Source organism: Eptatretus burgeri, chromosome 11 (genome assembly GCF_056783735.1).
Source record: "Eptatretus burgeri isolate ZD-2024b chromosome 11, Ebu_testis_v1, whole genome shotgun sequence".
NCBI classification, from domain to species: Eukaryota; Metazoa; Chordata; class Myxini; order Myxiniformes; family Myxinidae; genus Eptatretus; species Eptatretus burgeri.
In genome coordinates this window covers 95,866,110-95,893,609 of record NC_140971.1, presented here as the reverse complement: position 1 = coordinate 95,893,609, position 27,500 = coordinate 95,866,110, and the positions used below count along the sequence as shown (strand labels likewise).

Here is a 27,500-nt window from a genome sequence, read left to right as displayed (position 1 = left end):
AACGGGTCAGGGCCAGAATCAATCAGCTCGAGCCAGAAACTTTCTCAGAGCGCAAGAATCAGTTAACCAGCCTGACTGCTTGACTGTTCATTGGGATTCGGACTGGGCAACTAGGATGAGCCTGACTACAACTACATAGATTGTTGCGGGGTTGTGATGGGGGATAAAGGAGGTAACATAGTAAAGTTATTTCATTCTTAAATGTTAAGCATAAGGGTATTACTCTAGTAGCTCATGGTGGTTTTGTATGCACTTGTATGTCCAGAGCTAAACTCTTCAAAAATCATCTAATTGAAGGTCATTGAACAATTTTTGGTTGGTAACACATTTGCCACTGACGGCGAAATAGGTGAAATGGCCACGCCCCTTTTTAAGCGAAGTACTACCACCTGCCAGATGGGACGCCATTACTGTATCTCCAGAACCGTTGGACCTAGGTTGTGTTACCACTCAAAATGTTCGGAATGGCCACATTATGGGGGGTCAGTAATACATTTCCATGTCCAAAAGTCAATGGTTTTTAAGATATTTGCCAAAAACTGATTTCAACATGTTACGAACTTCAATTATTCATAATTGTTCCTTCTTCTTTTGTTCAATTACTTGATTCCTGAAGAGTTCAATTACTTGACTCCTGAAGATTCTCGGTGGGAAATAATCTGCATCAAAAAGATTACAATTAACCATATTATTTCTTTGTTGTAGGAGGTGCTAGGTGTTGAAGTGTTAAAGAGTTCTCTGATGGCAAGTAATTCCACCTTGGATCCCTGCTTGCTGTTACTATAACATGGTATGATTTCATTTTAGTTGAATTATGCACATTAAAATCATCTGAACAAAATTTTTGAATAATAACTGCGTCATCTACAATTAATTACGCAAAAAAATATTTTTTACAGGAAACTTTAGTGGTTTCAAGGTCAGCAGCCGAAGGGGTTTTTGATGGGACTTCATGCGTTATATGCAACACTGCTTCAGGAAAAATGTTAACAGGTAAATTTAAGATGTAATAGCATGAGAACCCTATTTGGCCAACTGATGAACAATACTTCCCTGTGATGTAATAGCATCACAATGTCTATGGATGAAAAAGTGCGTACTTGTATGTGTGTATACAATGCCATGCTTGTAAAAAATAAATCTTTGGTACCTTTGGAACAGGTAGATGGACCCTATTATTCAGCATCAACAATCCATTCAGCACTGGGATCAGACTTCACAACATCTCTACTGGAGCTGATATACCCCAGGAGGTTGTTGATGGATTATTGAATGCCTGGAAACTGGTGAGAAGAGTTATCAAGAGTTTGTTGAGACCAGATTTCGGAATAAGGAGAAACACCTACATGACAATACCTACTAACTGCAAGGCTGTTTTCGTGAAGCATGCTTCTACACTGTCCACAGCGAAGAAATCGATGGCAAAAAAAGATGCTGCAGAAACGATTAGGTACATTGATTATGCCAGAGAAAGAGGGTACAGCATGCTAGAGCTCCTGAAGTATGAATTGACCAGCACATCCCAGTTCCTCACCCATGAATGTAAAGATGGCATCAGATTGAAGAAGCCTGACAAAGCCTCCTTATCGAGAGAACTAGTCAATCAACTTCCAGAGGAGAAAAGGAATGTCAAATGTGATGCTCAGATGACAATAGTGGACTTCATGGCACTTGTGCAAAAACTACCAATGAAAAAGATGGGCCTTGACACATTTGGGCAATTGGCTGAGAGTCTTTCCAACAGCATTCTTGCTAAAGGTTCTGAGTCCACAAGAATAGACTTTTTTTTTTGATGTTTATCAAAAAATCATCAATCAAGCAAATGGAACGTGCACAGAGAAGTTCTTCTGAAGAAATCACTATCACCATTAGGTCTGACAATCAGAAACTCCCTGTCGATCTTGATATGTTCTGGAGCTCAATGTTGAACAAAGTAAGGTTGCAGGAGTATGTCTTCAAGTGGATGCTGCAGAATGCTGTATCAGAAAAGGAAATTATCTTTGGAGGAGTATATGGGGGTGAATGTAGGAAACTGTAAGCTGGCACTGAAACACAGATTGCAGAGCTCTCAAGCAACCAGGAAGAAGCCAACGACAGAATCATGTTCCATATTAATGATGGTGTTGTGAAACACAGGGTTCAATCAGTCTTGGTTGACTCACCTGACACAGGTGTCTTTGTCAACCTCATCTTCCACTTCAAGAAAACCTGGCAACTACAAAAGCTGTTTGTAAAGCTTGGTAACCGGAAAAAACAAAAAAAAAAACTGTACCAGTCCACCTGTTAGTTGATCAACTGGACAACAATTTGGTGTCGTGTCTCCCAGCCATTCATGCACTTAGCGGGTGTGACAGTACCAGCAAGGTGGGTCCAAAACTGTCTGGCATAAAAGCATCCATGGATCTCTCCCTACTGGAAGGGTTTGGTGTAGAGCAACTGTCACCACAGATGATAAGTAATGCTGAAAAATTCCTTGTGTCTGGATTAAAGAAGACCGACTGTTCCACATTCGATGAGTATCGTTGGGAGCAATACCACAACTCCAAGAAAGAGCTCGACTTCAACCAGCTTGTGTGCTGTTCTTCAACGCAACGAGAACACATAAAGTGAGCATATTTGCAGTGTAAGATGTGGTTACAAGCTCCGAATCCTGCAGTCACCAAACCAGATCCACGCCAGTATGGTTATAAAGCAACAGATGTTGGAATTACACCTGTAATACTGCCAGTACCGTGCAGGCCTGATGACCTGCCCCCTCCATGCAAATGTCCAACATCATGTATGAGTACCAAGACGTGCACTTGCAGGGGAATGAACATAAATGTGTGGTGTTTTGTGGCTGTAGTAAAGGCAAAAAGTGTAGAAATCCACATAATTAAACTCTAAAATACGGACAATGTGCAAAATTACAACAGGTAATATAATAAAGGGTCAGAACTGTAGTGCGTACCATGCTGAAATCAGTTTTTGGCAAATATCTTAAAAACCATTGACTTTTGGACATGGAAATGTATTACTGACCCCCCATAATGTGGCCATTCCGAACATTTTGAGTGGTCACACAACCTTCTTGGTCCAACGGTTCTGGAGATGCAGTATTGGCGGGTGGTAGTACTTCGCTTAAAAAGGGGCGTGGCCATTTCACCTATTTAGCCGTCAGTGGCAAATGTGTTACCAACCAAAAATTGTTCAATGACCTTCAATTAGATGTCCAAGCATGTGAAACAGATACAATTGTGATCCTTCCATCCTTTGTTATCTCCATGTGGGTGTGTGTTGTGCGTTGTGCCCCCCTCGCTGTGCATTGCGTGTTGGCTCTCATACGAGCCTCGACAAGGTATACAAAGTAATAATAATAATAATAATAATAATAATAATAATAATCTGTTTGCTAAATGTCTTTTTAAGTCATACAAGATGTTGAGGCTGCCAAGCCAGAAATTAACATCACCAGAGGTGGAAAAACGATTGCAGCTTGTGAATTGAGGTGTTAGTCACATGGTTTTGTTTCTGGAGCACGAGGGTCGTTATCCAAGATTGGCAGATGACAAAAGAGCTCAAAAAATGAAGGGTGAAATGAACAAAAGATTGGTGAATGATAAAGAGCTGGAGAACACGCACAGATACGGCTGACAGAAGTGATTGAAAAAGGTAGACATAAATTGCTCCGTGGTGTCCAAAGAGTTTTGTTTTCACATCGGTGATGCTGGATGTGCCGAGCCTGCAGAGAGGGCTGCTGTGTTGCACCTCGCCAAAGACGCTGCATACCTCGTTCCTTCCTCGATGGGCATGCAGACCGATCAGTCGACCATATTCCCCCTTTCCTTTTCCCCTCCACAACCGGGGTTGCATCCAGACACTGCCAGGCTCTACCTACAGATTTTCCAATCATCTCTGTTTGTGAATTCTCCATTTTGTATCAAATATTTGTTGAGTGAATGGGTAAGGTAGACGGTTAAGCCTGATGAGTAATCGTGGACGTGGGGGAAATCACAACTGTATGATCTGTATCTCATAAATTGTTGTAGTACAGTACTGAAAATCGATTCTGTAATTGCTGTTGATGCGTGCTTTTCTCTCCTCCAATCTCCCTTTCCCATTTAATAAATCTGATTACTTCAATCAACTTGTGTCAGCTGGTTTGTGGTTTGTCATTTGACTATCAACCACAGCATGGTTATAAAACAAGTTCATGGGAAATTGGTGTCATTTCCTCACACGAGGCTTTATAAAAACACTGCCAGATCATCCAAGTCACTGCTCAGGCTTCCATCCTGATTCGACAGACGATCTCGACAGAGCATCAGATTCTCGTTAGAGCTATCTGTATGCCGTAAAGCGTAAACTGAAGTATAAATCTATTCGTTTTTCCTGGCAGACAATGGTCTCCTTTCACGATCTTCTTCTTCTTCTTCTTCTTCTTCTTCTTTTTCTCGCACAGCATTATGAGCCAACTTCAAATGGGGTCACTGACACGGTGGATCCTGCTCCACCATTTCGGTCGATTGTATACCCATTCTTTATCAAAACCTTTCTCCTTCATGTCCCCTTCCACACCATCACTCAATCTCCTCTTTGGTCTGCCATGCTATCTCTTTATTTTGGTCTCATTATCATTATTATTCTACCCACATACTCCTCTCATCCCTTCTCATCACATAGCCATACCATCTCAATCTACTTCCCTGTACCATCTTAAATGCTTCAACCACCTTCACAGTTCCTCTGATATAGTCATTCCCCACATGGTCATCTCATGTTAGACCACACACATCGTCACATCTAATCTTTGTTCCATCCTTCTTTTCATCGGCCATGTCTCTGCACCGTACAACGGTGCTAGCCTCACTGCGGTTCCGTACACCTTTGCGTTCAGTCTCATCGGCATCTTTCCATCAAAAAGCTCTCCTGAAACCTTTCAGTTACTCCATCCTGCCTGTATCCTGATGTTCATCTCCCCCATCTAACTCACCATCCTGCTTCACTACTGATCCCAGGTACTTAAACGACTGCACCTCCTTGATATTTTCCCCTTGCATCACCACTCCGTTCCCCCATACCTCTGCACTACTCACAGTGCATCTCATGTACTCTGTCTTTGACCGACTAATCATCAAGCCCCGATCTTCCAATGCCTTCCTCCATTCTTCCAATTTCAATTCTACCTCTCCCTGACCTTCGTCACACAATGCAGTACTATGTCACCCGCAAATAGTATTCTCCATGGTGCCTGTGTTCTTACATTAGCTGTCAGAGCAACCATCATAATAACAAACTAGAAAGGCACTCTTCAACGTCGCCAAAAAAGCCTCCGCTAATTTGGTTACATCATTATACATACTTGTACCAAGTACGATTTAAATCCCTGAACCCAGATTCAAAATATTAAATCATTCTGGCTGCCAGACCATGCCTCCGATTAGGTTGATATTTAAAACATATATTCTCCATGACTACTTGATCATAAATGTGACGTTTTAGGTCGATTGATGAAGAGGTTCAAAAGAAAGATTTTTTTTTTTTTTCAAGATTTTTGTTCAATCTAATATGGCTGTCAGACCATGTGACCTATTAATCATTCGTAAACATCCTGCTATCCCTAAGGCTTGGGAAACATGTGGGTGAAGTTCCCCTCGATCTGTCAAACCATTATGGAGAAGATTTTTAAAGGTTTATTCTTCAGAAAAATCAGACCTGCGAAACCATGCGACTGATGACGTCATAGATGGAGAACTTTTTGTTCCTCATGGATAGGCGGTCATACCTGTAAAGTTTCGCCTCAATCTGTTCAGCCGTTTTGGAGAAGAAGATTTTTGAAGGTTTTTATGTTAAGAAAAACATGACTGCCAAACCACGTGGACCAATGATGTCATCAATTTGTTTCCCCATACAATTTAGCCCCAGATATCCCTCAAAAAGTTTCATACTGATCGGATAAAGCATTCGACGCATGCAATTATGACGTCATAACAAAGCCACCTATGACATCATCAAACAAACAAAAAAAAATCACACTCGTTTCCCATGGAGAGTACTTGATGTGTGCCTAGTTTCAAGTATTCCATGGAGCGGTTTTGGAGATAAAGAAAGCCAGGGGGGGGGAGTTTTTCCTTTTCTCCAACATGGCTGCCACACCACGTAACCTATGACATCATAATTATCATTTAAGCATTCTACATGAGTTGTCGCACATATGGTGAAAATTTTGTGTTAATCGGACAAGCGGTTGCAGAGAAAAGAAAGAAAATTAGCATGGATATACATACATACATATGGACAACTCAAAAACATAATGCCTCCGGCGACTTCGTCAGCGGAGACATAACAAAAATGGTCTCAATGCAGAGCCTTGATGTAAACCGACGTCCACCATGAAACTATCCGTCACTCCAACACTGCTCCTCACTTGTGTACTGTAGAGCACCCATTGTACATGTCCTGGATCAGCTTCACATACTTCTCCAGCACAGATCTCTCTCAAACAGTTCCACAATTCTTGTCGTGGCACTCTATCATAGATAGGCCTTTTCCAAATCAATAAACACCAAATGTAGATCCTTCTGAGCTTCTCGACACTTTTAAACCATGTGTCTCAGGGTGCTGCACTCAGTGCAAGGTCTTTGCTCGGATAATTCTTGATAGGGTTCGCCACCATCTGCTCGTGCACCAGCACCCAGAGCAGTCAGGCTTCCACCAAAGAGGTCAACGATTGACCGTGTCCTTGCCCTTCGGGTCCTCACCAAACAGACGAGAGTTTCGACAGGGTCTGCTTGCAGCCTATGTTGATCTCTGCAAAGCGTTCGATTCAGTCAAACGGGATGCCCTCTGGAGGATTCTTGGTCTTCGTGGGGTGCCACCAAGACTAATCAATCTGCTGTCTGAACTATAGATAAAAAAAAATCTGATGTCGAAACTGATGAAGTAGAAATTCAAGGAAATTAATAGGAAAATCTGACCCACTGCCCGAATTTTTGAATATACTTTGCCTTTTTAGCCTGTCACCTCACTCTTCCATGAATTTGGTTGTTGTATAAAAATGCGTGCAGTTGTTGATGCCGCATACAAGCAAGGAAATTAATAGGAAAAATGAGAGGCAGAGAGGGAGAGATTGAGACAGACAGACAGACAGAGACAAAGACAAAGACAGATCGAAGGGGAAGAAACAGTAACTTGAAAAGAGGAACACAAGAGTGCTGGTGGGTGGAAAGCCTGGATTTTATGAATCTAACCAGAACGGGGTTACTGGAACAACGTACGTGTCCTGAAAGAGCTGTGAAGGGTCAGAAACCTGAAAGAGTGGAAGGAGCTGGACCGGAGGATATCCGTTAAAAAATAAAAATGAAAAATAAAAAAAGAGACGCCACAAATAGTCTGCAATAGTAATATTCCACAGAATGCATTTATGGCTTGAAGACAAATCTGTCATCAATAAACTAAGTGTGCATGCCACACCACACACACATTTTAAACTCATCTATGACACCATTATGAAGAAACTGTTAGTTTCCCAGATGAACAACCACATACATATGTAAACCATATGCCAAATGGCAAGTCAATCGACATCAGTCGAGGGCATCTCTTTCCTCTCGTTTCCTAAATTTAACACCACCCTGTCCCCAATCCCCCTCCCACATTTGCATATGTAATCTGTCAATTGTTCTCTCTCCAGAATAGGAGGTACAGAGACAAGCATCAAGGAACACTTCCTGTCACGGACTCTATAAAGAGTTGAGGTTATAAGAAAAAGCATTCGTTCACCGACTGTACCCGATTTGAGTTGTGTTCTGTTGACGTTATGGAGTAAAGCAAAGTCGGTGCCTATCCCAGCACCATCACCATGCCTGAAGAGAGATTGCAGCTGCAGTCCATTGAAGCCCCGTCTAAAAAAAAAAAGACACCAAATGGGGATTTTGATTATTGTAACCGATATAGAATGACTTCGCCTTACCAGAAGCACAGCAGTGAAAAGGCCACATTTTTCATAGTTGCATGCCACTACCCAGGGAAAAGAGGAGCTTCAAACGGAATGGCAGGGTGCTTGGGATGAAGCAGAGAGCATCAATGGATACTGTGTTTCCAAACAGCAATGCAAATGCCAAGAAAACAAGGAAACCAACCCAGGAAACCAGCACACAACAGCCACTCCCCTCTAACACTTACAGAAACCTCCATTCTTTCTGCAACTTCCATACGATCCCGCTCTCTACACAAACTCACAATATCGTTGTCACATATGGTATTTAGAATAACCATTTCTTTGGATTGTACCTATAACTTAGGCACTTCCTTCAGGATGGAGGAAAGCCATCAACACCGAGAAAATGTCGAGAGATACCTCACTAGAGAACGGCACTACTTGGGAAAGGCTGGTAATCATGCAGAGGTGTGTTATAATTACAAAAGGAAATAGTGGATAAACTGTCATACTGCGGTGACATCATGGGAATTATATTTCCTGTGAATATATCAGTTCATATGAACAGTGAATGTTCAGTAATACCGATGTTGGAACATACCGAGGAAGAATTACAGATATTCAGCACGTGGAGCAAAACATAACGTTTCTTCAACATAATGCAGAAATTTAAAACCTCATAGAACACCTGACCCCACTGTCCCCCTTACTCCAATTTGACTGGTCGTGATGATGTGAAATGCTGCAATATTTTGTCCAAGTACTGTTAAATGGAAGGGTTTTGAAAGTGCTAAACATGTGATTTGTGTTCTGCAGTGTTCAAGTATATAATTACATTTTTAAAGTAAAATAAGGATTATAAAGGATGTAGACAAAAAGGAATTGGATGTTTACTGCCGTTGATGCAGCTTATAAACCACCTTATTTAACGTGTTTGTTGTTCTTTGTGTGCCTGTTGTTTGTGTCCTTTATTATGTCCTTAAAAACAGTAACTTTCCTGTTTGGAATGATTTTCAATTTTGTTTGACTGCCAGGAAGGCAGACTGATATATATATATATATATATATACATTTTTTTTTTTTTACAGTATATATATATATATATATATATATATATATATATTTTTTTTTTTTACAGTATATATATATATATACATTTTTTTTTTACAGTGTATATATATATATATATATATATATATATTTTTTTTTTTTTTACAGTATATATATATATATATATATATATTTTTTTTTTACTGTATATATATATATATATATATTTTTTTTTTTTTTTACAGTATATATATATATATATATATATATATATATATATATAAATATATAAATATATATATATATATATATATATTTTTTTTTTTACTCTCACTGTGCACGTGTAGTTGGGACAAATTCAGAGCCAAAGTACTGTTAAACGACACGTTCGTTTTCCAATTCTCATTCAAAATATAAAATTCAATTGGAATCAAGTTGTTCGTCATCCATAAACTAGCCTTGGTGTTGGTTTCACGGTTAGAGTGGTGGCTTTGGATCCTAGGGTCCTGAGTTGGAGCCCCGTTGGCCACTGAATTAACACCAGGGAGTTGACTCAGCCTGTCATCCTTCTGAGGTCGGTGAAATGAGCACCAGTATGCTGGTAATAGGGACTGCATCAGCGGCATAGCTGTGCCCTTAACCAATGATGCAACCAGCAGCCAAAAAGGCAGCACACGATGGGAACCATAAACTGATGTTTGTAGAGATAGACAGACAGACAAATAGAACCAATTTCTTAACCCCACGTTTCACTTCATGTGGTAACAAGCCTGGGACTTGTGACTCGGTTGATCAATTCAATTGTTTCCAGGAAAACTACCTTGTGGAGTGGAAACACCAATGAGTGGAAACCCATGCCATGCTGCCGACTTGCATTGTAACGGATGTGCAAGGGAAATTGTTTATTAAAAACTTTTTTTTTTAAATTCTTCCTAAATGCACAAATGAAACGCCATTGTCATGATTTATATAAAACACCCTCGGTATAATTGATGCAACCGAAACAAAATAAAACGCAAGCAAGCCTCATTTGGGACATCCTTGTGAAGTAGGCCTACCCTGAAAGACATCAAAACGCATCAGTGGAATGAAGTGACTTTATCCAAATGAAACAAAGGAGTTCATTGAATGGTCAGCACCATCCAGTCATCACGGAAAATATTCCAAAACAAGCTGCCTGCCAGCCAGTGCACGAGATTTCTTCTGCTATTTCATATTCATACATTTATTATATTAGTCCACGTCTCCACGTACTTGATTTTTTTTTTTTTTAAAGTCTCCACTCTAAGCCTTATGAAATGTACAGTGGGAAATATAAATAAAGGCAAGATTAAATTTACATTTAACATTCCCCCAGTCACACTTGTGTTAAATTTCATAGTCGAACAATACGTGTGAAAGGGAGAATGTATGAAGCAATGGTTACACTTGGAATCACAGTTGTTAAATCACGGTTTTGTTATTTGTTTACCTACAATTATAGATTTGTGAAGATGGGCTGGTACGATTGCCCTGAGGAACACACACTCGCCTCTAAGCTGTCTGGTCTGGGTTTGAATAACTGGCCCAGCTAGAAACTGTCATCCAGGTGTTTCACAGGTAGGGCGATTCAATCAATCTGTGCACCGTCCCTTGGATTGACGTTAATCTTAAATGGGCATCCGGTCTGCCAGAATTAGTTGGCAGACGTAAAAGACGTCTTACGGTGTCCTTCTCAAAAAGTAGGCGAGCTTTCGTCGGCACCATAAAAAAAAATCCAAATTCCTGCTCAAACTATTTAGTTGAACGTCAGGCTTGGTCAGCCAGCTCGTGAAAGACTTGGGCCAAAAATTTCCATCCTGCTTGGACCAACTCCACAAGAAGTTGGGAATAATTGCAGTTAAAGAAGTAGAAGAAAATGGATTTGTGAAGGCATCTCGTCTCCTCCTCCCCCTCCCCTCCCTCCATCCTTTCCCCCTTCCATGTGAGGTAGCTGTGTTACCATTTTTCTGTCCAACAGAAGTTTGGATCCTCTTACACTGTGATTTTGTTATGATGTGGAGAACACTACTTCATAAGTAATGTTCAACTGCCAATATAAAGTTGCCATGAAGGTATTAAAAGTAAACCAAAGTGTTGATCCAGATTACAAAAGGTCCTTTCAACCACAACTTAACAGCCAATGGAACAAGACAGGTGAGGTGAGCTGCATTTACACCTACACGAAACAGCAGGCATGACCACGTGGTTGAGAGGCAACATTCTATTTAGCTGTCAAAATATCCGGAGTCGCATTGCGGTTTACCGAGCTGCGAGCCAACATCGTCATGCAAGACAATTCTGAGGAGAGGATGGTAAAATGGTGGACATCACCAAATAACCCTGACCGGTGTTGGCTCTCTAGATTTGGCCAGGTAATGTGAAGAATCCAAAGATAACCCGAGTCAAAGTCTGGCCGAGTGATACCACAAACTTTTAAAATGGAAAGTGTTGCTTCCTTGTTTGACGTTCAGCATTTAAAAGGATAGAGCACAGACAATCCCAAAGGTTAGTATCCATGGGGAGGAAATTCCCCACTGAGTGCGGTGAGCGGCCGTGCCACTAATGCAATGCCCCTTGTTACCAGTAAGCTTGTACTCACTTTACCGACCTCGGAAGGATGACAGGCTGAGTCAACCCACCTGGTGTTAATTCAATCGGTGGACAGAGGCTTGAACTCGAGACCCTATGATCTTAAGCCAGCCACCTTAACCGTTAAGCAAACACCAAGCTTCATGGTATGGCTGTATTACATTCAAAACACACACACACACACACACACACACACACACACACACACACACACACACACACACACACACACACACACACACACACACACACACACACACACACACACACACACACACACACACACACCAGTGAATACAAACATTAAAGGCGGCGGTTCTTGAGCACAGGGGAGGTGGCAAAAACGAAAGGGCAAAGTGACGACAAACAGATGTCCCCCGGGCAGCACGAGTGTGCATATGATCTCAGGAGAGGGTGCATGAGCTGCTGCAATGCAGTAAATATCTAGAGTAGTGAAGGGTCACTGAACCTTGTGTTTGCACGTTTTAAATAAACAATAACAACTACTACTGCTTCTGCTACTCGTGTTAATGACCATTTCCCCGCATTCCAGAGTTTGTCAGCTGATGTTCCTCTCGACGTAGTCCTGTCGAAAGCATCCTCCTCTATTAACCCCAACAACTGCACGTCTCTACCGATCGCATTCTTCCAGTTCTACCTCTTGGTCTTTTACCCTCAACTACTAAACTTCGGACTTATCTTCTCTCTTACTCTTAAAATGCCCAAACTACCTTAATCTTCTCTTTCTCAACTCTCCCTCAGTACTATTAGCTTTGATTCTCTTTGTTCATGTCCACAGTACTCTGTTTATCCTTTCGTGTTGCCCCACACATCCATCTCATCATCCTGAGCTCTGTCCTCTCATCTTCTCCCCTCATTCCCCACGTCTCACCACCATTAGATCTTGGTTCAAGTCCGGATGCAGATCTGGCTTATCAGTGCAATACAAACCATCAACTGTTCAGTCAAGTGGAGGTGTGCGTTCTACATAGAGTGCCGTTCTAGTCGCTTAAGACTTGCCAAGAAGAGTGAAAATTTGTGCATTTTGAAAAGGTCATTTGTGGCACCAAATAACTGTAATAACAAAATGTTTTGTTCCAAAAAGTTGCATTCCGGTGACAAGCAGTTGGTACCGCGATACAAAACGACAGGTTTTACGTTTTTTTGATGGCTGCATACAATTTAGTGAGCAGACAATGGGTGCTGAATAAGGCCTGTACACATGTACAATGTCCCCATCACTACCAACAAGAGCTATGGAACTTCCTGCGGTTGGGACATGCTGTTCGCTCAACCGCTCCACACTAAACTTTGAATGATGCATTTCACAAAGGTTGTCAAGACAACAAAGTGGCCATCATGTGTGGAGTAATTTTAAAAGTGTAATTATTTTGCTTCATTCAGCATCCCAGTCTTCCCTTCAGGCTGAAAAACATATATTCCATGACACAACACACCACGGCTTATTTTGATGTTGTCGTTTACTTTACCAGACAAGTCGCTGCATAAACAAAGTGGCAGTCTTTGGCAAACAAATCAAGGTTCCCTTTGACAGACTAAAGTTCTCAATGGAATGAGCATCTGTGGTGGCGTGCACCCGTGTTCCATTAATTACTTGATCAGATGTGGGTCTAAAACAGTGAACAGACGATAGTACGTGTTGCAGAAAAATAAATTAAAAAAAAAATGTTCCTATAAACAAGAAAAAAGTAACGCATTGAAAAGATTCAGAAGAAAATGCCAGTTGTTCACAAAATGGAAAAACAACTGTACATAACCCCCTTGTTATACGTTCTGTGTGTTAGCTCTTATACGAGTCTTGACATTGTGCATATTAAAAAAAAACAGAAAAAAGGTACACGGAATGGTGGAAGTAGTTAGAGATCGGGATGTGCGGCGTAGACACGGGTGCGATTGGTGCGGGCATAGACCAGAGCCAAGTGCAGGAGGCAGGTTACCCTTCCCCCCTCAAGTTCATTTGTGTGACAGCTGGGTATTAAATGAACAACGATTCGGTAGAAACACGGTGATTGTCCTGTGATTCGTTTAATTCCCAGAAACCAAAAATCCGAATCATTGTGAAAACTCTGCATCAAAAACACTTGAACCCACCCGTTGGGACCACCGTCCATGTTCATTGCTGAAATGTTTATTGAAACATTTTCTGGAAACAGCAAGTATTTTCAGTTACACAAAAAGGGCAAATAAAATGAAGGAAATTTGAGGAACTCGAACAAGCAGGATACTGGACAGATGTGATGCACGGAAAAAAAAAAAATGCGATTCCACCAACTACGCTTTCGGTCAGATCCCCTTTTCATAGAAGCAAAGGAAGGAACAGACAAGACAAAAGGAATGTAAATAAATAAGAATCGAGCTTGAAAATAATAATGAGAACACGATGACTCAAAGAAGTCAAAATAAAGATACAAGCACGGCCGCGACAACTGTACATAACCCAGAAATCATATCGAAAGCAACACTTGCCATTCCTGCAGGAAAAGATAAGTTGTTCGAGGATGACGTATTTCATACAGAGGAAGTTTAGTAGTAAATGATTGTAAAAGTTGAAAGAATGCTTTGAAAAGGATAGCTTACATTGAAGGACACCAAAACTGGAAGTAAAATAAGTAAAAGGTTATCATAATTTTTCATTCACCACAGTTGAGGCTCATTGAAGAGAAAAGGGAAAATGACAGATAAAGTTTCACAAGAAGAAAAAGAAAAACCCGAGCTTTTACGGGGAACAACACAGGCATTGAACACCAGCATACTATAACTTGAGAAGTATGTACCTGCGGGTTTGTATGTTTGTTTGGCCTCGATGCACACTAAACCACTGCAGGAAATGAGTTAAAAACTGGGGTTATGATCGGGGTGTCCACGAGAAGATTTCAGGCAATGAACTGGAAAATATAATTTGGCTTCAATGCATCAATGGACATGCCTCCGCCAACATTAGATCTAACCAGATCAGATGTCAACCCACTGTTACGTTTTATGTCAAAGAGAGACAGAGCGAGAGAGCGAGAGAGCACATCAGATGTTTTCAATTCGAGTAATGTTCTGCAAAATGATTTTCAAAGGGCACATGACCTTTCACCTGTTGAACCTAAAATTGAATCAGTTCATCTTTGCATTGTAGTCCACTAGCAGAGTATTATTTGGGGGCTGTACAGGCAACTGACAGCTGCCTCAATCGCACCAGAAAATTAAAATGAAATAAATAATAAAAACCCAGGTTATGTGCATGAAGCAAAAACATACCAACTGCTTATAATTCAAACCACCCCACTACACTGGAAAACGTGGAGACAAGAATACTGTGCTGTAAATGGGGGCATGCCTGGTGTTAGCTTAATGGCTAGAGTGGTGGGCTTGGAATCCCATGGTCCTGAGTTCAAATCCCGCTTGGCTGTTGAATTAATACCGGGTCAGGTTGACTCAGCCTGTCATCCTTCCGAGGTTGGCAAAATGAGTACCAGCTTGCTGGTATCCTTTGTCGGAGTGGCGACCCGTCCAGGACTGTGCCCAATAGCCCAGGAGACTGCTTAGGCAGCACCAACACTCTGCACAGAGTATGGTCCCAATGGATGGAAATGGAGGTGACCCCACATACGTTCCCCCACCTGGAGGCAGCACTACACGATACACATTTACATAGAGATGCTGAGTCCCCTCCCCTCCCCCCTCCCAGCACCACTGGCAAAGATAAAAACCACCCCGACACTAATTGGGGTCATGCTGATCCGATGCAACAGGTATGGATATAATCACCCAGAACTTTTGGAGGAGTAGCGGGACAAACACACAAGCACACGTTTTAGGATGAGGAGATAGTCAGGATCGTTCAGCTTTCAGATAAGGCTGATATTGTATTGTTGGCTTGGGGAAATATGGGCACACACCTGTGAGCCTCAAGGAGTGACAAGGTCAGACCAAATTTAATGATGGCAACTGGTACTCCACACACACTTATGTACCAAGAACAAATAAATGGACTGGTTCACGTGCACAATTGTGAGGCATTGTGAATAACATAATACTCAGACAAAAACAGCAGAATTTAAGAAACCTCACTCCTCCCTTTTAAAGGTTCTACACAAAGGCTATGAGCCAAGGTTAGAGCAAATGACATAGAAAACAAAATCGATGGAACACTACATTGTATGAAGGTATGACAACAAACACAGGGTTTTAACTACTAAAATTGATGAGCATGTTTACTACTATTGGAGATGAGCTGTCACTGATATTTCGAGCATTAGCTCTTCATCAGAGTAAATAATGAGGTACGAAGGGATAACATTTGAAACGTCAGTCACATCTCATCTCCTGCGATGGTAAACATAGTCATCAAATTTTAGTTGACAACATCCAGCAGAGAAGGCAGGATATATAACTGGATGGTAAATTCACCGAAGGACAATAAAACCAAGTTAATGTTCTGATGAAACATAGTAACTAGAACAATACCACATGGTCAGTTCCATCTCTGCTGCTTTTCATCATTTACTGAAACTTGAATTTACCTGTTTGGGATTCATCTCTGGCCATATTCATTCCAGTTAATTAATTAGCTGATTAATGAAAACATCCTTGGTAAAGGCAGTCATAAGACTGAAAGATACAAGATTGACATAAAAATAGCAAGATAAATCATGTTAAAACAAATGTAAAAGCCCCAAGATCACAAGCTAAATTCCATAACAACAATGAAAAAAAAAACACATATTCTAACAACAAAATAAACTAGAATAGTAGAGAACTTCAAAAAAAAGAAAAAAAAAACCCAGCTTGCTGCTTAACAGTATCTTCATGAAATAGATGACTAGCCACTTCAGAATGAGCTGCGTCCGTGGTTGCCACAACAATGCCACCACCTGGAGATAAATGTACATGGTGTTAATGAGCGACATCACAAGTAGAGTCACAAGCAACCAACCCACATAGCACCAAGAAACACCACTGCACGCCCATCCCCCGCTCAACCACCACAAGGGCCCGAGCTCTCAGCGTCGAGGTGGAGGCAAGCGAAGGGCAGGCCCACAGCGGGAGGGACCAACGGAGCGCACGACGCCTGCACACCCGAGAGCCAGCCGCACACCAGCACCACAATGGCACGTGCGGTGGAGTGAAAGAACATGCCGTACAAAGCCGCCCACAGCAACGATCACAGGAAGGCCTCTAAAATGCATAGAACAGCAACCACAGCACTGCAAGCCAGGGTCACGAGAATGAGCGCTACAGTGTTGTAGAATACCTGCTTCATGCTAGGCTCCAGCCTGAGGGGAAGCTGTGAAAATCTCGTACATCTACAGCAAAGCACCAGAATTGGAGCCTGCCAGTTTGTGTTCTGTATCCCACCGATATTCCAGACCTGCATAAGGACCTGAACCAAAATCGAATCAGCTTGTTTGAGTCAACGACCGAACTCATCCAACAAGTTTTGTCTGAATCCGTCCACAACTTTGAGATATCGTGCTATATATTGTTTTTGGCACTCTCATTGAAGAATCACTTGAGCATTTAAAAAAACATTTTTTTTACCGTATCGGGATCCAGATCTTCACCAAAATCGAATCAATTTGCCCTTGTCACACACTCAACCAGTCCATCAAGTTTCATCAGAATCCATCCACAACCTTTTGAGATATCCTGTTCAAAAACAAACAGACAGACAAGCCGGTAGGCGACATGGGTGGTCGCTATGTAATTGCATACTAGTCATACAGTTTTTGACGGATCGGGCTGAAATTTTTTGACAAAGAGGTTGATTGTAGTGCGCATAAAAGCATGGAAGCTGATTTTTGATTTTCGAAAAGAAAATATTTTTCGGATTTTTTCAAACATTTCAAAGTCCCGTTGCTAGGCAATGGTGGCATCCATAGCAACGGTGCTCAAAAGCATACAACTAGATCCTGTTATGAACCTACCAGTCAAGTTTCATCAAAATCGGTTGACTCCCCTGGCCTCCAGAGCTGTCAATTACAAACAAACAAACAACAAGCCGGTAGGCGACATGGGTGGTCGCTATATAATTGCATACTAGTCATACAGTTTTTGATGGATCGGGCTGAAAATTTTTGACAAAGAGGTTGATTATAGTGCGCATAAAAGCACAGAAGCCAATTTTTGATTTTCGAAAAAAAAAAATATAAATATTTTTCGGATTTTTTTCAAAAATTTAAAAGTCTCGTTGCTAGGCAACGGTGGCGTCCATTGCAGTGGTGCTCAAAAGCATACAACTAGATCCTGGTATGAACCTACCAGTCAAGTTTCATCAAAATCGGTTGACTCCTCTGGTCTCCAGGGCTGTCCATTACATACAGACAGAAAACTTGAGAATAACAGTAGTCTCGCGACCACCCAACAAGCTCAGAGTACCCAGTTAATGGGAGAGATAGTTGTGCCAGTTAAAAAGGAAAATGTCATAACAATAACAGGGATATACAAAGAGGTGGTAGAAATGTTAAGTGGAAGGAAGTAAGATATAGGTGTTCAAGAAGGAAGGTGGAGAGGACAAGGAATGAGGACAGTCGGAACAGGAAAGAAGAAATACAAGTTATTTTGGTCAGTGAGAAGAGGAGACCGAAGTGGGTGTCAGTGTGCTTATTTACACATAATGTCTTACACGTATGTGAAGAGATGTATTGGAAGGATGAGGCTTTTAAAGCTTATTATAAGACGAGAGGTCATGACTGTTATTTCAATATTCAGTGCCTTCAGGAAGTATTCACACCCCTTGACTTTTCACATTTTGTTGCGTTACAGCCTGAATTAAAAAGGGATTTAATTGAAAAAAAAAAATATTGGCACCGATCTACATAAAATACCCCATAATGACAAAGTGTAAACATGTTTTCAGAAATTTTTGCAAATTTGTCGAAAATAAAAAGCTGAAATGTCTCGAGTCAATAAATGTTCAACTGATTTGCTCGGACACTCCAAATTGTGTTCAGGTGCATCCAATGTCCTTTGATCATCCTTAAGATGTCTCCACAACTTGATTTGAGTCCATCTCTGGCCAATTCAAATGATTGGACATGATGTAGAAAGACACCTTTCTTATATACAGTCCCACAGTTAACAGTGCATGTCAGAGCAGAAACTCCACCATGAAGTCCAAGTAACTGTCCGTAGAACTCTGAGATAGAATTGTGAGGAGGAATAGATCTCGGGAAGAGTATAAAACTATTTCTGGAGTGTTGAAAATGCCAAAAAGCACAGTGAGCTCCATCATTAAGAAATGGAAAAAAAATATGTAACTACCCATACTCTTCCTTGAGCTGGCCATCCGACCAAACTGAGCAACCAGGCAAGAAGGACCTTGGTCAGGAATGTGACCAAGAACCCAATGACCACTTTGACAGAAATACAGAGTTCCTTGGCTGAGATGCGAAAACCTGCCGGAAGGTCAACAGTCTCTGCAGCATTTCACAAATCGAGGCTTTAAGGGAGAGTGACCAGACGGAAGCCATTCATGAGCAATATTGAAATCTTGAAGCAATCCCACAACAAAAGTAAAATATCAAAAGATGTCATGATGGTAATCCATGAGGATTGTGATGTCGTATTGTGGCGTCGTAATACGGTGTCATTCCTACGTTGTTTGGTTGTTTTTTTTTTGAGATTTTATCCCTCTGTTTTTACATTTAATTTTTTTTTTCTTGTTTCTGCAATTTTATTTTTTTTAAATAATAAAATGCTTAATGTTTCATATATTTTGGTATGGATTAAATTCATCCATGCAAGTAAATTGTTTTAATACTTATTTCAGTTAATTTTGGGAATGGTTTGGATATGCATCGCTTTTGGAATAGTACTGTCCATCTTCACCCCTCCCACAAGCCTGGCTTCGTTTGGTTGAGTCGACATTTACATTAGATTTCTTTTTGTATTAAAACGATTAATGTTTGATGTATTTTTTAATTTTTGGTGATGTGCATTAGTCTGGAGACAAAGTAACTTCCAAGCATTGGAATCACTATCGTGGCTAAAGCAGATATTTAGTTAGGTTGGGCTACAGTTCAACATTGTTTTTAGAGGGGAAAAAGAAGCAGAAGTACAAATTGGCGATTTCGTGATCTCATTGTGGTACTTTTAGCGATCTATTCTAGCATCTTAAGTCTTCGTAGTTCATAAAACGTTCAAGAATAAAAGTTATAGCTTTGAAATGCTTATGACTTCACTCTTCAGGAGTCTATGAGCTCATCATTGTGTGCATATTTGAATTAATCCATCCATTGGGACCATACTCTGGGCAGGACATTGGTGCTGCCGAAGCAGTCTCCTTGGCTATTGAGCACAATCCTGGATGGGTCGCGACTCCGACACAGAATACCAGCAATCTGGCACTCATTTTGCTGACTTCGGAAGGATGACAGGCAGTCAACCCCACCTGGTATTAATTCAACAGCGAGGTGGATTTGAACTCAGGATCCTAGGATCCCAAGCCCACCACCCGAACCATGAAGCCAACACCAGGCATACATTTGAATGGGCAGCCATTATTTCCCATATCATCCCTCTATATGGAGTACCACTATACTCCATTATACGAGGTGTGTTCAAAAAATATCCAACCTTAATTTTTCGTTCGTAAACAAATGAAGCTAGGGAGGCATGGTTTGGTGCACGTATGTAGGCGATCCTAATTCGTATGCGTGAATATTTTCCCGCCTGCAGAAGCTGTCAGTCGCCAACAGACCGCCGATGAGTGAGGAAGAGGAAGTGTAAGTGAGCGCCGTCGGATTTTTGTTTTTGACAAAATGACGGAAAAACCTGAACAACGCTACTGCATCAAATTTTGTATAAAGCTTGGTGATTCCCAAGTGGAAACGATCCGCAAGATTCAACAGGCCTTCAGGAACGAAGCAATGGGCACCACACAGATAAAAGAGTGGTACAACCGCTTCAAAGATGGTCGCACCTCAGTGGAAAGTGAAGCACGTTCTGGTAGGCCCTCAACATCCTGAAATGAGATAGTCATTGACCAAGTGAGGACCCTGCTGATGCAGGATTGTCGAATCACAATCAGAGAACTTGCAGATGAGGCGGGCGTCAGCATTGGGTCCGTTCATTCCATTGTGACTGAGGATTTGGGCTTAAGGAGAATCTCAGCGAAGTTCATGCCAAAGCTGCTAACGATCGAGCAAAAGCAACTCCGTTTGGAGATCACACAGGACATGCTGGAGACTGTGAACAGCGATCCCAACTTCAACACAGTGATCACTGGCGATGAGACCACAGTGATTCGTCATTTTGTCAAAAACAAAAATCCAACGGCGCTCACTTCCACTTCCTCACTCACCAGTGATCTGTCGGCGACTGACAGCTTCTGCAGACGGGAAAATATACACGCATACGGATTAGGATCGCCTACATACGTGCACCAAACCACGCCTCCCTAACTTCATTTGTTTACGCACGAAAAATTAAGGTTGGATACTTTTTGAACACACCTCATATATAATATATATATATATATATATATAATATATATATATATATATATATATATATATATATATATATATATATATAAAAATATATAAATATATGGGCTGTTCCACAGTAATATGCTACATTTAAGGGTCTTATCTTCAGGAGCTATCACAGAATTCCTAAAGTATCCATAGAATACCACGAATATGTTTTGAGGTGTATATAAATGTAGATATATACTATTTATAGCAAAAACCACTATTGTCCAAAAATTAAAGCGTGCAGATAAAATTGTATTCACTGTGATGGGAATAAATCTTTGTCTTAAGTGTTATATTAAAAAATAATAGATTTACCAAGAGTTTTATATGAACACATACGTTTTTGATTGAGACTGGTTTAGAATATATGTGTAAAAAGACTTTACTTATGATATCCCACACCCTAAATTTGCCAATCGTTATGCTATCTGTCAATTCGTCATGAAAGAAACAAAATGCTCAAGCTGCACAACCTTTAAAAATACGCTCTTGTTATTTTTGTGATAACATAACTTAACCTCGATGACAAATGTGTAACAAAGGATAACATTAGTGGTAAGTCCATATCGTCGTAAAAGCTGTACAAAAATCTGGCTTTCCGATTGTGGTACAAAGTCACATTTGTTAAAGAAGGCTTTGAGCAGGTCAGAGGTCGTTTAATAATCATCACTACGAGAGCCTACGCAATACGCGAAGAACACACCATGAATAAATTGTGCTGGGTTAGATTATCTTCTTACTGTTGGATTCCAGTAGTGGATGGGTCAGTCTTTTATTCCCCCTCATTTGCAAGATAAACTGGACACACTTAATGTGGTCTATGTATGTAACACAATGGTTACCCTATACTGTGGAAAGGCTTATATATATATATATATATATATATATATATATATATATATATATATATATATATATATATATATATATATATATATATATATATATATATATATATATATATATATATATATATAAAGATCTCTCATCCACCCACATATCTCACCTGTGAATGGAGGAAATATCCAATCAGCTCTCACCTAATCAATTAAACCCAGGTGGCTAGGATTATCGAAATAAATTAACCTCCCATGCTCCTCGAATCGAAACTGCTGCATAAAGCAAGCAAGAAGGCCTACACAAGGTAAGCACTATGCTATATCAAACCCTTCCCAGAGTTCCTCCACAGCTATAAAGACATTCACAAACAGTATACACATGTGTGTGTTTCTATTTATATTTACATATGTCATCATCATCACTATTTTACGGCCATTTCCATGTTTGCACATGCAAGCCGTGGTTCACCTAATGGCTGCTTTCCAGGCTGCACAATCCCTTGCTCGCCCTCTTGTTCGGCCTTTAACTCAAAGATCATCCCCCAGCAACACATCCCATGTTTTCCTCGGACGACCTCTCGCTCTCCTTCTATTCACATTTATACACCTCTTCACACAACTACCCGCCCACATCCTTTCCACATGCCCGAACCATCGCAACCGATCCCTACGAAAAACCTCACTAATGCTTTCTATACCTAACCTATCTCTTAATTCCACATTTGATTTCCTATTCTTCAGTGTCACATCACACATCCACCTCAACATTCTCATTTCATTTCTTTCATCCTCCTTTTTGATCACCCACGTTTCACTACCATACATCACGCTTCCAACGCAAGCTGCATTATACACCACCAAAATAATATATCACAACTACTTGAACAAACCTTAAATATCACGGCTTAATTTACACATTCATTTGAATTTGGCGCTGCAGTACTGCGTCATGAAGTATTCAAAGATGACCCATCGTGAAGCTTGTTCGTTTCCGGTATCGCCTCAGAGTGCGTTGGATGGAAACTAATTTTTATCTCCGGTTTGTTATCCTAGTTGTCTTCATTGGTTTCTTGTATACAAAATATATCAGTCAATGAAAATTGTTTTTACTTTTACTTTGGCAAATAGACCCACAATGCAATATTAACAAATATATGGCAGCCTCCACCGTGTTGATGACGTGTTGGCACGATTTCCAAACATGATGGGTATAGAGTTTCTTTTTCTTCATTTTGGTTCTTTCTCTTACGTATATATTACATGTTATCTGGAGAACAAACTTTTCGCTCATTATTATTTTATTCTTTTCAGCACCGAACGTGCCATTATACCCCACCAAAATAAATGAACATTCATTGGGACCGGTATGGGACATGTAGAGCAAAGCAATTCTTGCTCTTGTTCTTCCTGCATCCATAAAATGAAAAGCGAACCACTACGATTATGAAATTATCGAGCTGGGATTAAATTGATGGAACAAGCCTTGAAAATATTTGAAAAGGTGACTGAGGAGAGAGATTAAGGCAAATCACAAGTATAGATGTGAACCAATTTGATTTCAGGAAAGGACAACCTACTACTGATGTAATCTTCATTGTTGGAAGACCCAAAATATATACTTGGCAAAAAAAAAAAGTAAACAAGTAGTCATAGACTGGTACTGACGAAATCGTCAACTTGACCTCTGACCTTGTCTAATAAAAGCTGTCTCTAGAGAAGGTAGCGACGCAAACCAGAAGTTTCTACGATGATGCTGTACCAAACCATCAAAAATATAATGTTTGACCTCACTGTGACCTTGACCTTTGACCGATTTTGACCAAAATATAACCAGCGCTAGCCATCACCCTCCTGAATCACGTGGTGTAATTTGACATTGGTAGCCTATTCCGTTCTCGAGTTATCTATCGTGCCAACAAACACACAAAAAAACACACAAAAACACACAAACACAAAAACACAAACACACAAACACACAAACACACAAACACACAAACACACAAACAGATGACGGAAGTCATCAATATACTTACAAAATCTTTAGATTTCGTAAGTAATAAATAAAGAGGACATTGTACCATGTATTTGTAGATCTTGAAAAAGCATATCCTAGTCATTAATTTGCAGCACAAGGCTGCCGGGTAGCATCATTAGCTGTTGGTGGGGTTGTGCTGCTAATGCAATGCCTGGTGCAGGTTGGGGACAGGAATTCGGAAAATTTTTTTTAAGGTGCCCGCAATAGCTCACCTTCGCTTTGCGAAGAACACCGTGGAATCTTTAACATCCATAAACAAATGTCGGGAGACGGGACATCCAGTTTAATGTCCATCCGAGGGACAACACACATATTGATGAATCACCCTGCCTATAAAACATCGGGATGAGTTTATAGCTGGGTAGGGATTCAAACCCAGGCTGGACAGCTTTGAGGTGAGTGTGCGTACCCTCTCGGCCATCCCGTCAGCGTGGCCGGCCAAATGAAACATGGCAGGAATGTGCAAACGAAGACATGAAAATATTCGGTCTGAAGAAAAAAAGATGTAAATGAAAGAACCAAATGGAGAAAGAGCCAAATCAATCACCAACCACCAAAAATAGGGGAAAAGTACATTAAACAAATGATGTTGATGATGTTGATGATGATGATGTACACATACAGTATGTTTTACAAACAAAACAATACTCTGACTTGTCACCTCACCAATATATAAATCATGGATATTAGCTCCATTACCATTTATCAAGGCACTCATTGCAGTTAGCAACCCCGTTTCTTACAACTCATTAATACAAAGTTATATCAGTATTTATTGATTGTTCCATAATGCTCTTAAACATCCTAATTGATGGTGATAATCAAATTATCTTAAAGGGATGGCAGTAGTCACATTTTTGAATTCCAGTTCAATATAAAGCAATCGTTAATATTGTCACGGAACTGGTGGTCCAGGTGAATCGTCCGACCCAAAATTGTGGTGACGGGCGGTTAACACCACCAGCATGGACAGCCGAGCGGCTTTCCTTAGGAGGAAGACACGTTGATCCTCGGAGATTATAACGCACGCGGGAGGGCGTGTGGCGCAATGGCGGAGCGACAGAGGCACAGATGGATGCACAGGGGGGTTTATACACGAACCCCACGACAAATACATGGACACAGCAACTTCAAATAAATATGAAAATGACAAAATAAATATTTACAAGGAACAATAATCAGAATATAATAATACGTGAGGAAAATTAATCCCAAAGTCGAAATCGAGGCACCTCGACACAGACTTAAACACAAACAAGGGGAAACAAAATCCTTCCTTTATTCTGGCACTCAGCTTGGTCCAGAGATGGTCTTTATGGAACTTGGAATCGAGGAGTTTCGTCCTGCATGTGTAGATTTGCGCAAAATGGCGCCAAGCCGCTCTCTCGCAGTGGGAACACTCGTCAGGCAATTCATGAGTGGTATTCAACACCAAGGCTCACCGACCATCGTACAGCTTCTTCATCTATCGCGCTTGCCTATATGCTCTTTTCAGAATGGCGCCGTCCCCTTCCGGAGCATGCACGTGGTTTTGAGGTACGTCTCTCACGACCCAAACAAGAGCCAAAGGCCAGTGTCTTGCTCAGTATGCGAGTCAATTCGCCTCAGCACGAATACGAGAATCGTGCAGTCTTCTTCATGCGTCGAAGGAAAGCCAGCAATGAAGCCCTGTTCTTACAGGCAATCTCCTTGCTTCCTTCTTTCTCGACCGCGTGCGTCCCTCACTCCACACTCGTGCATTAGATCTCCGATCTGATAGGGGAAGATCTCCGATACGAACTGCTTCAGTCTCCTACACTCACCTCTTCTTCCTGCCACTAATGTCACGCCCATCAATCACCAGCCTCGGGGCGTGACTTCGCCCGCCATCACCCTTAAAGGCGTGACTTCTTCCTGCTTGGTCATGCAGCTCTGTTGCAATGGTCCATTGCTGGTTTGTAATACAAAAAAAAAAAATAGGGAAAAAAATCACAGGGGAGAAATCACATACTGGGGAACCTGACCTTAATTCCTATGTAATTAACACCGCACCCCCCCGCACCCCCCCCGCCCCCCCATGTGGTGACACGTAACATTTAAGCTCACAGTCTCCCTACTTAATTACATCAAAATGTCTCCTACAAGTCCACAGACCAAACAACTTTATTTAATCCAAACTGTCATTAAATTCCTCTATCTTTCCACAACCTATACCACAACCTATTCCACAACCTATACCACAACCTACATCTATTAAATTCCACAAACGTAAAAATATTCTTAAAATTGCAGGAACATCGCTTTATTTACAGATTTTAACTATTTATCACCAAAGGAGAATGAACTAAAAAGATTGTTATATTAGTGCTGTAAAAACATAGATAATGAAGCTGAAATCCCAATACAAGTTTCCATTTCCCACCTCACAAGGCCCTGAAACACGATCCTCACGTTAAAATACGGAGATCTTTTCCTCCAAAAGGAGAAATCTTACTTGTGAAAATTACACACAAAGCAATACAAAATATTTCCCTTCAATATTTGAAATATTAAACGATAATTTATTTACTTTTTGCACAATAAATTGCATTAAACAAGTGAATAAGTAAATAAATAAAAAGGAAAATGTCAAGAAATAAGATGAAAAGGTGGAACTATCCATATTTTCAGGTGGAATGAGACGATATTTTTTTCCTCTTAAAAAAGGCCAACAACTCATTTTAGCTGAACACAAAAATTGTGCCCACAGAAATGAAGGCCTGAAATCATTACAACTAAACTTGGGAAGATGAGGTCAGCTACACCTCCATTTAAACAAAGAAACGGAAACTCATCTAATGGAAGGAAAGGTCGTGCCACCGGGATATGGAGGAAACCAGATTTTCCACAACTTGGCTATTGTCATATGCAGGATGCTCTCTGAAGTACTGGTTCAAAAGCAAAGGAACTGTCGATATGTTCCTCAAGAACAGACATGTGCAACAACACAGAATTAAAAACTGTTAATTCCTTTACATAAAAAAAAAAAAAAAAAAAAAAAAAAAATAAAAATAAAACTTACCGAACATCACTGCTGCACTCAATAAGAGCCGTACATCTACATAAATATTTAAAAGTATTTTAAGCTACCACATATTGGCCTTGACATGAGTTTTGAGGCTACCAAAGGCTGCTATAAAGTATATTGGGATGTGAGATCAGGCAGTGCTGACGCCGGCCCACATGCAAAAGGTAACGACCATGACGCCAACAACTCTATAGCTTTTCAATATCAAACACGTCTCAAAACCACCGCCGGGAAAAATCTCAACTAGTCGGGCAGCACTGGATAGCCTGTGCTACTGCATTACGAATTAAAAGTTGAATTTTTCATTCTTCCCTCTGGCCTTCTTCATCTTAGGGTTAGGTGGAAGGGAAGTATCTCAGTTAATTTCGAGAGCACACATGTTTTGGTGGTGCCTGTGGTTCATTGTTGGCTTCCCTTTATGCATTGCAATACCAATGCCTGATGCAAACGACCCTCTATCAGTCTGCATGCACGTTACATGACACCACGCAAGTGCTAAGTGTCGTCCTATGCT

The 27,500-nt window shown here is 40.7% G+C and overlaps 1 protein-coding gene across 5 annotated transcripts in view; it reads right to left on the bottom strand.

Moving 5' to 3' along the window:
• LOC147017701 (engulfment and cell motility protein 2-like) overlaps positions 1-27,500 on the bottom strand; it is a 361,388-nt gene that overhangs the window by 256,977 nt on the left and 76,911 nt on the right. For 4 of the 5 annotated variants that reach the window (XM_085847513.1, XM_085847517.1, XM_085847516.1 and 1 more), the window contains exon 2: positions 7,771-7,883. The gene's annotated coding sequence lies outside the window, so the exon portion shown is untranslated. Of the gene's footprint in view, positions 1-7,770; positions 7,884-8,002; positions 8,112-27,500 lie in introns of those variants that run through there. The other variant, XM_085847514.1, reaches the window with a different exon arrangement.